This window comes from Sturnira hondurensis, unplaced genomic scaffold, assembly GCF_014824575.4.
Source record: "Sturnira hondurensis isolate 20B ecotype Veracruz unplaced genomic scaffold, ASM1482457v3 Scaffold0015793, whole genome shotgun sequence".
Lineage (NCBI taxonomy): Eukaryota > Metazoa > Chordata > Mammalia > Chiroptera > Phyllostomidae > Sturnira > Sturnira hondurensis.
This window is the reverse complement of record NW_028088424.1, coordinates 236,050-247,142: the sequence shown is the minus strand read 5'-3', so window position 1 is coordinate 247,142 and position 11,093 is coordinate 236,050.

Sequence of the window (11,093 nt, the reverse complement as noted above, 5' to 3'; positions counted from 1 at the left end):
CATTATCATTAAAAAAATCTAAATTAAAAGAGAATAAAATCTCCTAACAACCAAATACAATATGTGAACCTTAACTGAATCCTGTTTTAAAAATTAACATCTATAGTCCTGTCTGGGTGGCTTAATTGGTTGAAGCATCATCCCATACAACAAAATGTTGTGGGATTGATTCCTTGTCAGGGCATGTACTCAGGTTGCAGTTCCATCCCATCAGGAAACTTACGGGAGGTAACTGATTAATGTTTCTCTCTCTATCTCTCCCTTTCAAATCAATACACATATATATCCTCAGGTGAGGATTTTTAAAAAATAAAATAAAACAGCTATAAAATGTACTTCAGGACAATTAGGAAATATGAATATGACTAGATATCAGAAAATCGTTGTCAATTTCCTTAGGTATAATAATGGTATTGTTATACCATAATGGGTTTGGGGGAAAATGTCCTGATTCTTAGGAAATATATGCCAGGTATTCAGGAGTTAAGTATCATGTTCTTTGCAACTTACTTTTAAAATGGTTAATCAAAGAAGGTGGAGCTCTGGCAAGTTGGCTTGGTTTGTTGAAACATCAACCCATACACCAAAAGCATGTGGGTTTGATTCCTGGTCAGGGCACATACCTAGGTTGAGGGTTCCATCCCTGGTTGGAGCACGTGTTGTGGCAACCAATCAATGTTTCTCTTTCACACAGTGTTTTTCTCTTTCTTTCATTTCCTCCCTGCCCCTTCCTCTATCTCTAACATCAATATCCTTGGGTGAGTATTAAAGAACATAAGAAAGAAAAGAAAGAGGAGGGAGATTGGGAGAGAAGTAACAGCTCTGGGTAAATGTGAAGAAGTGTTGAATCCAAGTGGAGGGCATATGAGGTCTTATTATATCTTCTTTTCAATGTTTCTATTGTTACCAGTCAAGTTCTCCAGAAAGCCAACTCTGAAATGGAGATTTTCATGTGGGAGGTTTATTAGGGAATACTCCTAGGATCAATACTGTGAGGGGAAGGAAAGGAAGTGAGGTGAAGCAGAGGATGAAGTTAGACTGTGTTGGAAATACAAGGACTCAGCTGAGCTAATCCTATGGGATGTTTGGAGCAAGGGTGGCCCTTCCTAGTTGGTCCCTGTCAGGGTGAGAAGGTAGGACCTTTATTCCCTCTGTCCCATACCCTGGGACAGATATGGATATGGACTGCCTGGGAAGGGAGCGTGGCCTTGGCGAAGGCAGTGGTGACAACATCCAGCAGCTGGAAGGATAAACCCTTCAGTCTGACCACGGGACCTGTGTAAGTACTAATATAAAAAAGGGTTTGGTTTGCCCTGAAAATTTTGGTAACTACTGGCTAACACTCATTTCATCCTTATTAAATATTTTTCAAAATTTATTTTTAGAAAGAGGTGAAGGGAGAAAGAAAGAGAGGGAGAGAAACATTGTTGTGTGAGATATTGGTTGCTTTTCACATGCCCCCAGCTGGGGACCTGGTCCCAACCCAGGCATGTGCCCTGACTGGGAATGGGACTGGCAATCTTTTGATTTGCAGGCTGGAGCTCAATCCACTGAGCCACACAAGCCAGGGCTCATCTTTATTAAACACCTTAAGTACAACTATTGATATCCCATTTTAGAGATGAGGAAATTGAAGTGGTAGGGCTGGAATTCAAATGCAGGCTTTTAACCCGTGCTGTCTACCAGCCCTCTTCTTCACCCCTTTTGTCAGAGCTTTGCTATTTCTGCCTGTTCCAACTGTCTTATTGCCCATTTGCTTAAGAAGGAGTGGTTTTATCCAGTGGCCAGCTCTATTGGCAATAATTTCATATTTTTGTCCACAGAAGTAATTTTCTTCCCCATTCCATGCCTGCCTCCATCTCATTTAATAGAGAAGGAATAGAAGTGTATTATTTTGGCCTCCATGTGTCCTTCATTTCAGGAAGGTCCTTTGTTTAGACTGAGGAGGCAAGGAGTGAGCAGCCAACCCAGGTGCTTTTAAACACTGTCACTGGCACATAACAGGAACTTGAGATGTGCTTCTCAGATAGTTGAATAAATGAAGCTTTAGTTGGATGCAGTAGGAAATCTTGTATGTTAAAGGAGCTCTATAGCAAAACTTTTGCTTGTCTTTCTTGAACATCATTGTTATCATTTTATGATTCCATAACAGTTCAGTTGTTTGTGTGTGGCGTGTAAAGTGTGAAGTAGAAAGCTCCCTCTCTATGTTACAAAGAGTTAAGAGGGACCCCAAATCTGGTCAATTGAGCCTTAAAATGTTAAGAGTTCAGTAGCGTTGCTTGTTCTGTCCACACACATGTCATTTTTATCCCCAGTGTGTCCACGTGTCTCCAGAATGAATAACAAGACTGGGACACGTTTCTAAGCAGCCACCTGGAACAGCACTCTCCTCTGACCCTTGGGTTATCACTGAGTCTGACTGGTGAAGACTGGATCCTCCCTCTAGGGTCCTTTTATTGCTCTTAAATTTTGCTTCTGGGAAAAATGTACCCACACATGAATGTGTTCTCCCAGACAATCTGCATCTGAACCCCAATTATAGATATACTTGAGGTTTTAATTTCATTTTCCCTCCAAACAATTGTATTTCTCATGTGTATATTAGTACATGCACTAGAGGGTAGGGAAAAAGGCATCAACATCACATAGTTTGTGTGTATGTATATATGCAATTATATATGCAATTCTAGATAAGGAAAGGGTATATTTAGCTCTCGTATCACCTTTCTGAAGTCTTCCAACTTCCCTAAGCAGACTGAACAGCTCTGCCTTATAAGTTCCCTCAGAGTATAGTTACATTTCTATTCTAACTCAAAATTTTAGTACAATTTACCTATACATATGCTTGTCTTCCACGCTAGCTTGAGAACTCCCATGAGCAGAAGGCCTCATGGTTTCTTATTCTTTGTATTCCCAGTTCCTAGTACACAGTTGTATGAAACTACTGTGTGTTAACAAAAGAATGGGAGCCAATCAACTGTATTATTTAGGGATGACTCAATCCATCAGGACATGCAAGTGTGGAAAAGGGCCCCTATGTATTCTTATCTCCTGCCTAGACAGGCCTACCCTGTACTAGTCCTTCCAGAAGGCTTTTGTTCTTTTTAGAATAGAAATTCTTGAATTAAAAAAAAATTGTCTCATCTGTTTTACACAGAGACCACTAAGGACTTCATAACTGTTTAATGTTGATAAACAACTTTACTCATGGCCCAATATTTAAAAAATTGCTTTCCCACCATGCCATTTAAAAATGTAAGATTTCCTTAACCCAGTCAGAGAAAAACAAATACCATATGACTTCACTTATATGTAGAATCTGATGAACAAAACAAACAAACAAACATAATAGAAACACTAAAAAATACAGAGAACAGACTGATAGCTGTCAGAGGGGAGGGAGAATTTGGGGCTGGATAAGAAAGATGATGGGATTAAGCAAAAAAAAAAAATAAAACGAAACAAACTCATTGACACAAACAACAATACAGTGACACCAGAAGGAAAGGGGAAAAGAGAGTGGGGGAAGATAGGGGAGGGCGAAGGGGGCATAAATTGTGACTGAAGGAGACTTAACTTTGGAACTGCACACTTTAAACCTATATCATCTTATTTCTCAAGTGTATGTGTATTTTTTAACGTATTCATTTTAGTTTCTTAGCTCTTCAGAGAGAGGACTAGTCAATCTAAGTGGTGAATTTTTAAAATTCAAACATACAGCCATATTTAGTCAACATTAAATTAAAAGAAGCTATAACTGACAGCTTAGAAAACAGCTCAGGGATCAGTATTATCTACCTGACATTATCTACAGCTGTGTCTCCAAACACCTGGTGTAGTAAATATTTGGTAGACTTGCTCTTTGTAATAAAAGAGCTCAGTGGTTGGTTCCAAAGTGGTTTTGTCTGATAGCTTTTAATTTCAGCAATGTGCATAGGATTTTTGCTACATATGCAGCCCTTTCCCACTCTCCCCATCCCTCCAGAACTCTTGCTTTCCCCTATTATCTCTCTGGCTGAGCACCAAGGTCTCTTGTGGGCTTCTCTCAGTACCTTGATCCATGGTACCAAGAGAAGAGAAGAGCAGCTGCAACTTTAAAAAAGATGTGAATCAAAGGGAGTTGACTCCTAAGTAGTGGTCAGAAGAAGAGCTAAGGGCATGGAGAGGAAAAAGAGATGGATCAAATTTGGACTGTTGAGTGTTTATCATGTGCCATATATGAGGTCAGACATTACATATGTTATTTTATTTAAAGCCCTGAATAACCTTATATATTGCATTCAGTTTACAGATAAAAAATGAGATTTTAATTTCCACAGTTATGCAACTAGGATGTGACAGAACCCAAGCCAGCCATCTCTGATTCTAATCCATGTGCTTTCCAGGATACCAGGCTGGGAGCTGGTAATCTTCTGGTGGTTCAATTCCCACCCACCTCAAATAAATTCACTGAATGAAATAGTTTGAATTTCTTTCAAGTATTTCATTTATAGAATACTTGACATAACACTAATCTTCACATAACACCCTGTATTAATAAATTACACAATCTATATCTCTTTCTACACTGGAAGAAAGTAGGTAATCACTTTTCCCAGTTAGATACCTATGTTCTCTTTTAGTTTAAATTTGGTGGGGAACAGTATCTTTCCTTTAACTCTGTACCTGGCCAAAGTCTTAGTTAGGAATAATTTGGTTAAAAATTTTTAAAAATCTCCTCACTCAAACTTGTTCAGATGTTAGGAACCACCCTGCCTGGTTTCAGAAACTGTAACTCCTCCTGAGTAAGGCTGAGTAAAAAGACCTTGGACCATAAGCCACTAGGGAGACAAAGCTTAACTCTCTGGCAGGGGCACTGCCTCTGCCCCCTTTCACTTCACTCTGCTTGGCCCCAGATGACTGGTTAGCCAATGACAGGTAAGATTTCTCAAGGGAGGGACAACTTAAGACAGGCATGGTTGCAGGGGGGCCCCTCAAGGAAGGACTTGAGGGAGTATAGAAAATGGGGGTGATGGACCCTTACTCCTCGGCTTTTACGTAGCTTAAATCCTCATTCTGTCTGAAAGAAGTCTCCTAATCTCTTGGCTGCATTACTTCCACTAACTGACTTAAGCCTGAAACAATGCCAGAGGTAGGTGCAGCCCTGTGCTGGAAAGGTCAGGTTCCCTGGGGTTATCAGGCCTAAGAAAGGATGCATAAAATCCTACAAAACCTACTTTGCTAATACCTTCAATTTAAATAATAAGGGTCCAAGCATGAAATGAGTTTGTTCTCCAAAGTTTTATGGCCCTTTAGCTATCTGACTATGACTCAGAATAAGCCCTCAGGGTTCTTTGAATGTTATCTATTGTTTGATCATTAATGCCTGACAATTACTGATGAGATTTATATATATGCCTTGCATTCCTATGCAAATTAAACCCAGTAAGAGCCCATTGAGGAACAAGTGCCTAGTCCTTCTTCTTTGAGACATCAGCCACCTTTCCTCCCCAAGCATATAATGTCCTGGTAGACTTATTCTAATCTATGGCAGCTAGGGGGCCCCTGTGGGAAGAGCTCCCTGACATTCAGACAAAAGGAACTTATTAGAAATAGACAGAGGTATCTTATAGAACCCAAGGTCAGAAAGTATAGTCTGTCCTTATAAGCGACTGGGGGTGAGCATTGAAGAATTAATGCTCATTGAGTAATTAATTAATTTCTCTTTCTCTCACTCTTTCTACAAATTTGCATCATTCTTTGCCCTTTCCACGCCTTTGGCTTTTTCTGTTTGGGCAAGTACCTGAGCTATACATCGCTTCTCAGTTCAAGTACCTCACTCAATCTCTAGCTCCCAATTCAAAATTCTCAGAAGATAGAATCTGATTGGCCATTTTGAATCACATGTTCACTACAATTCAATCAGTGGTGACTATAGGGATAGGTGACTTACTTCATTGATCTCTGCTTTCTGAGAAAGAGGTATGGGTAGGTTCTGAACAGGGTATGGGAACATGAAAGGCATGATTAAAAGGGGAAATAAATGGATCTCTAGTATAATATGAAATGTAGCACAGCCTATGTGTACCACCAATGAGAACTGGAGAGTCCAGAAATCACAGAGGACCCAAAAGAGAACCCATATTAGCACAGCTGCTGACAATGCAATTGATGACTGGAGAGAAATAACTGGGGTCATGACTGCTTTAACACCAAGTAACATTTCTTTGACTCTTTTTTCTAAGCATATTTTATTGATTATGCTATTACAGTTGTCCCAATGTTTTCTTCCCTTCATCCCCCTCAGCTCTTCACCCCTCACCCTCCAGCATATCCCCTCTTAGTTCATATCCATGGGTTGTATATATAAAGCCTTTGGCTTCTCCATTTCCTATACTATTCTTAACCTCCCCCTGTCTATTTTGTGCCTACCAATTATGCTTCATATTCCTTGTACCTTTTCCCTCATCCTCCCCATTCCATGTGGTTTGCATTTCTGTGATTCTGTTTCTGTTCTAGTTGTTTGTTTAGTTTTTTGTTTTTTAAGTTCAGTTGTTTTTTAATTACTTTATTATAGTTCAATTACAGTTGTCTGCATTTTCTCCCTACCACTCCCCTACACCCCAGGCAAATCCACCTCTGTGCCTTACTTCCACCCTCCCCCTTGATTTTGTCCTTGTGTTCTTTATAGTAATTCCTGAAAATCCTTCTTCCCACTGTTCCCTCCCCCCTCCTCTTTGGCTATTGTTAGATTGTTCTTAATTTCAGTGTCTCTGGTTATATTTTGTTTCCTTTTTTGTTGTTGTTGATTGTGGGGGAACTTTGCCCAAAGAGTCCCCCATCTGCCAGGGATGAGAATAAGTCTACTAAGACTTGATCTGCTTTGGGAGGAAAGGTGGCTGATCTCTCAAAGGAGAAGGGCCAACAGCCTTTTCCTCAGTGGGCTTTTATTGGGTTCTTTTTACACAGAAATATGAGTAAAGCTCATTAATCATTACCAGGCAGTAAGGATCAAACAATAAATAACATACAAAAAACTCTGAGGGCCTATTTTGAGTAAGGGCCAGATAGCTAAAGAGACATGAAATTTTGGGGAACAAACTCACTTCTTGCTTGGATCCTTATCATTTAATTGAGAGCTTTCTAAATAAAGCAGGTTTCATAGGATTTTACATATTCTTTCTTAGGCACGATTACCCTAAGGAACCTGTCCTTTCCAGCACAGGGCTGCACCCACCACTGGAATTGTCTCAGGCCTAAGTCAGGCAGGGGAAGTAAGGCAGCCAAAATATTAGGAGACTTCTTGCAGACAGAATGAGGACTCAGGCTATGTCAAAGCATAGGGGTGAGTGTCCAGCACCCCCTTTGGCTATAGCCCCCCCCCCGCCAAGTCCTTCCCTGAGGCCTCCCTATGATCATGCCTATGTTAGGTCATTCCTCCCTTGGGGAATCTTACCCATCATTGGTTAACCAATCAAGCATTGGGCTCCAGGCAGGATGAAGAAAATGGAGCAGAAGTGGCACCCCTTCCAGGGAGATAATCTTTGTCTTCTTAGTGGCTTATGGTCCAAAGGTTGCACACTCAGCCTTAGCTGTGCAGGGTTACAGTTTCTGAAACCAGGAAGGGTGATTCCCAACAGTTGATTATATTCCAGTTAAAGGTGAGATCATATGGTATCTGTCCCTCACCACCTGGCTTATTTCACTCAGCATAATGCTATCTAATTCCACCCGTGCTGTTGCAAAGGGTAGGAGCTCCTTTCTCTTTGCTATTTAGAATTTCATTGTGTAAATGTACCATAGTTTCTTGATACACTCATTTGCTGATGGGCACTTAGGTTGCTTCCAGCCTTTGGGTATTATAAATCGTGCTGCTGTGAACATTAGAGTGCATAGGTTCTTTTGGATTGGTGTTTCAGGGTTCTTAGGATACAATCCTAGCAGTGGAATTGCTGGGTCAAAAGGGAGATCCATTTTTAATTTTCTGAGGAATTTCCATACTGTTTTTCATAGTGGTTTCACCCATCTGCAATCCCACCAACAGTACACTAGGGTTCCCTTTTCTCCACATCCTCTCCAACACTTGTTTGTTGATTTGTTTATGGTGGCCATTCTGATTGATGTAAAGTGGTATCTCATTGTGGTTTTAATTGCATATCTCTGATGGCTAGTGATGCTGACCATCTTTTCATATGTCTCTGGGCCCTCTGTATGTCCTCCTTGGAGAAGTGTCTGTTTAAGTCATGATACCATAAAAGTCCTAGGGGAAAACAACAGCAAGAAAATCTCAGACATTCCACACAGAATTATCTCCACTGTTATGTCCCCTAAAGCAAGGGACATAAAGGAAAGAATAAACAAATGGGACCTCATCAAATTAAAAAGTTTCTGAATGGCTAAAGAAAACAGCACTAAAATGAAAAAAGAACTAAATATATGGGAAAACATATTTGCCAATGATACCTTGGACAAAAATATGATCTCCAAAATATATAAAGAACTCACATGACTCCACTCCAAGAAGACAAAAAACCCAATTAAGAAATGGGTAAAAGGGACTTCCGGCCAAGATGGAAGCATAGGTACACACACTGTGCCTCCCCACACAACAAAAATTTAGAAACAATAAAGCACCCAGAATGACAGAAAATTAAACTGTATGGAAGTCTGACAACCATTCATCCAGACAGGTAAGAGGGGCAGACTTGGCAGCGAGCACAGAGGGGTGGTGGCAGGAAAAATCTGTAGCTAGTGGACCCGGGTGCGCAGGTGGTGGCTGGCAGACTCCAGGCATGGGGTAACAACAAGCAGACCCAACGAGGTGAGCAAGGTAGCTGGCTGACCACGTTTACATATTCACTCACATATAAACCTGGCGAAAATGGGCAGCGAAACAGACTGTGCAACCCATGGCCCCAGTGCTTGGAAATAAAGCCGAAAAGCACTGAGTGAAAACACTTGTGGGGGGTGAGGTGCTGAGAGAGACTCTAAGCCTCACAGGAGAGTTTTTTTGGAGAGACCCACAGGGTCCTAGAATGTACACAAGCCCACCCACCTGGGAACCAGCACCAGAAGGGCCCAATTTGCTTGTGAGAAGTGGCAGAAGGAACCAAAATCTGAGAGAGAGTGGAGCAAGTGCCATTGTTCCCTCTCAGACCCCACCCCCACATACAGCATCACAACTCAGCAACTGGGTTGCTCCACGCTGGTGAACACCTAAGGCCTTGCCTTTCATAGGTAACAGGCATGACCAGAACAAAAGAAAAAAATGGCCAAAATGGAAGAACAGATCTAAGCCCCTGAGCCAATACATCTAAGTGGCCAAGAAATAGCCAACCTATCAGATGCACAGTTCAAAGCACTGGTGATCAGGATGCTCACAGAATTGGTTGATTTTGGTCATAAATTAGATTAAAAAATGAAGGCTATACTAAGTGAAATGAAGGGAAATGCACAGGAAACCAATAGTGATGGAAACCAAACTGGGACTAAAATCAATCGAGTGGACCAGAAGGAAGAAAGAAACAACCAAACAGACAAGAATGAAAAAACAAAAATTCAAAAAAAATGAGGAGAGGCTTAGGAACCTCCAGGACATCTTTAAACATTCCAACATGTGAATTATAGGGGTACCAGAAGGGGAAGAGGAAGAGCAACAAGTGGAAAACTTATTTGAACAAATAATAAACTGGAACTTCCCCAATCTAGCAAAGACAATATACTTCCAGGAAATCCAGGAAGCTCAGAGAGTCCCAAAGAAGTTGGACCCAAGGAGGAAAACACTAAGGCACATCATAATTACATTAGCCAAGATTAAAATGAAGGAGAGAATCCTAGAAGCAGCAAGAGGTAAGGGGACAGTCACCTACAAAGGAATGCCCATCAGACTGTCAGCTGATTTCTCAAAAGAGACCTTACAGACAAGAAGGGCCTGGAAAGATGTATTCAAAGTCATGAAAGGCAAGGATCTACATCCAAGATTGCTCTATCCAGCAAAGCTTTCATTTAGAATGGAAGGGTAGATAAAGTGCTTCTCAGATAAGAGCAAATTCAAGGAGTTTGTCACCACCAAGCCCTTATTATATGATATGTTAAAGGGATTTATCTAAGAAAAAGAGGATAAAAAATGAACAGTGAAAGGACAGCAAGCTCACAGTTATTAACAACCACACCTAAAACAAATGCAATAAGCAAACAACTAGTACAGGAACAGAACCACAGAATAGAGATTACATGGAGGGTTAGCAACAGGTGAGTGGAAGGAGGAGAGGGGGGAGAAGGTACAGAGAATAAGTAGCATAGATGGTAGGTAGAAAATAGACAGGGGGGAGGGCAAGAATAGTATGGGAAATGTAGAAGCCAAATGTAAAATAACATATATATGACACATGGACATGAGCTAAAGGTAGAAAATATGGGTGGGGGAGGTGTTCAGGGTGGAGGGGAATGAATGGGGAAATGGAACAACTGTAATAGCATAATCAATAAATTATATTTTTAAAAAATGTGTAAAAGTCTTGAACAGACATTTCTCCTAGGTTCAGTTGTTGATACTTGTGAATTTGTTGTCATTTTATTGCTCATAGTTTTCACTCTTCTTTTTCTTAGATTAATCCCTTTAATATTTTCTATAATAAGGGATTGGTGGTAATGAACTCCTTTAATTTTATCTTATCTTGGAAGCACTTTATCTGCCCTTCCATTCTAAATGAAAGCTTTGCTGGATAGAGTAATCTTGGATGGAGGTCCTTGCCTTTCATGACTTGGAATACTTCTTTCTATCCCCTTCTTGCCTGTAAGGTTTCTTTGAGAAATTATCTGATAGTCTTATGGGCACTTCTTTGTAGGCAACTGTCTCCTTTTCTCTTTCTGCTTTTAAGATTCTCTTTGTATTTTTAATCTTGGGTAACTTAATGATGATGTGTTTTGGTGTGTTTCTTTCAGATCCAACTGCTTTGGGATTCTCTGAGAGTCCTAGACTTGCATGTCTATTTCCTTTTCCAGACTGGAGAATTTGTCCTTCATTATTTTTTCTTTTTTCCCCCCAATATTTTTATTTAATTATTTTTCAAGTACAGTTTTCTGTCTATTACTCCCATCCCATCCCACCCCCC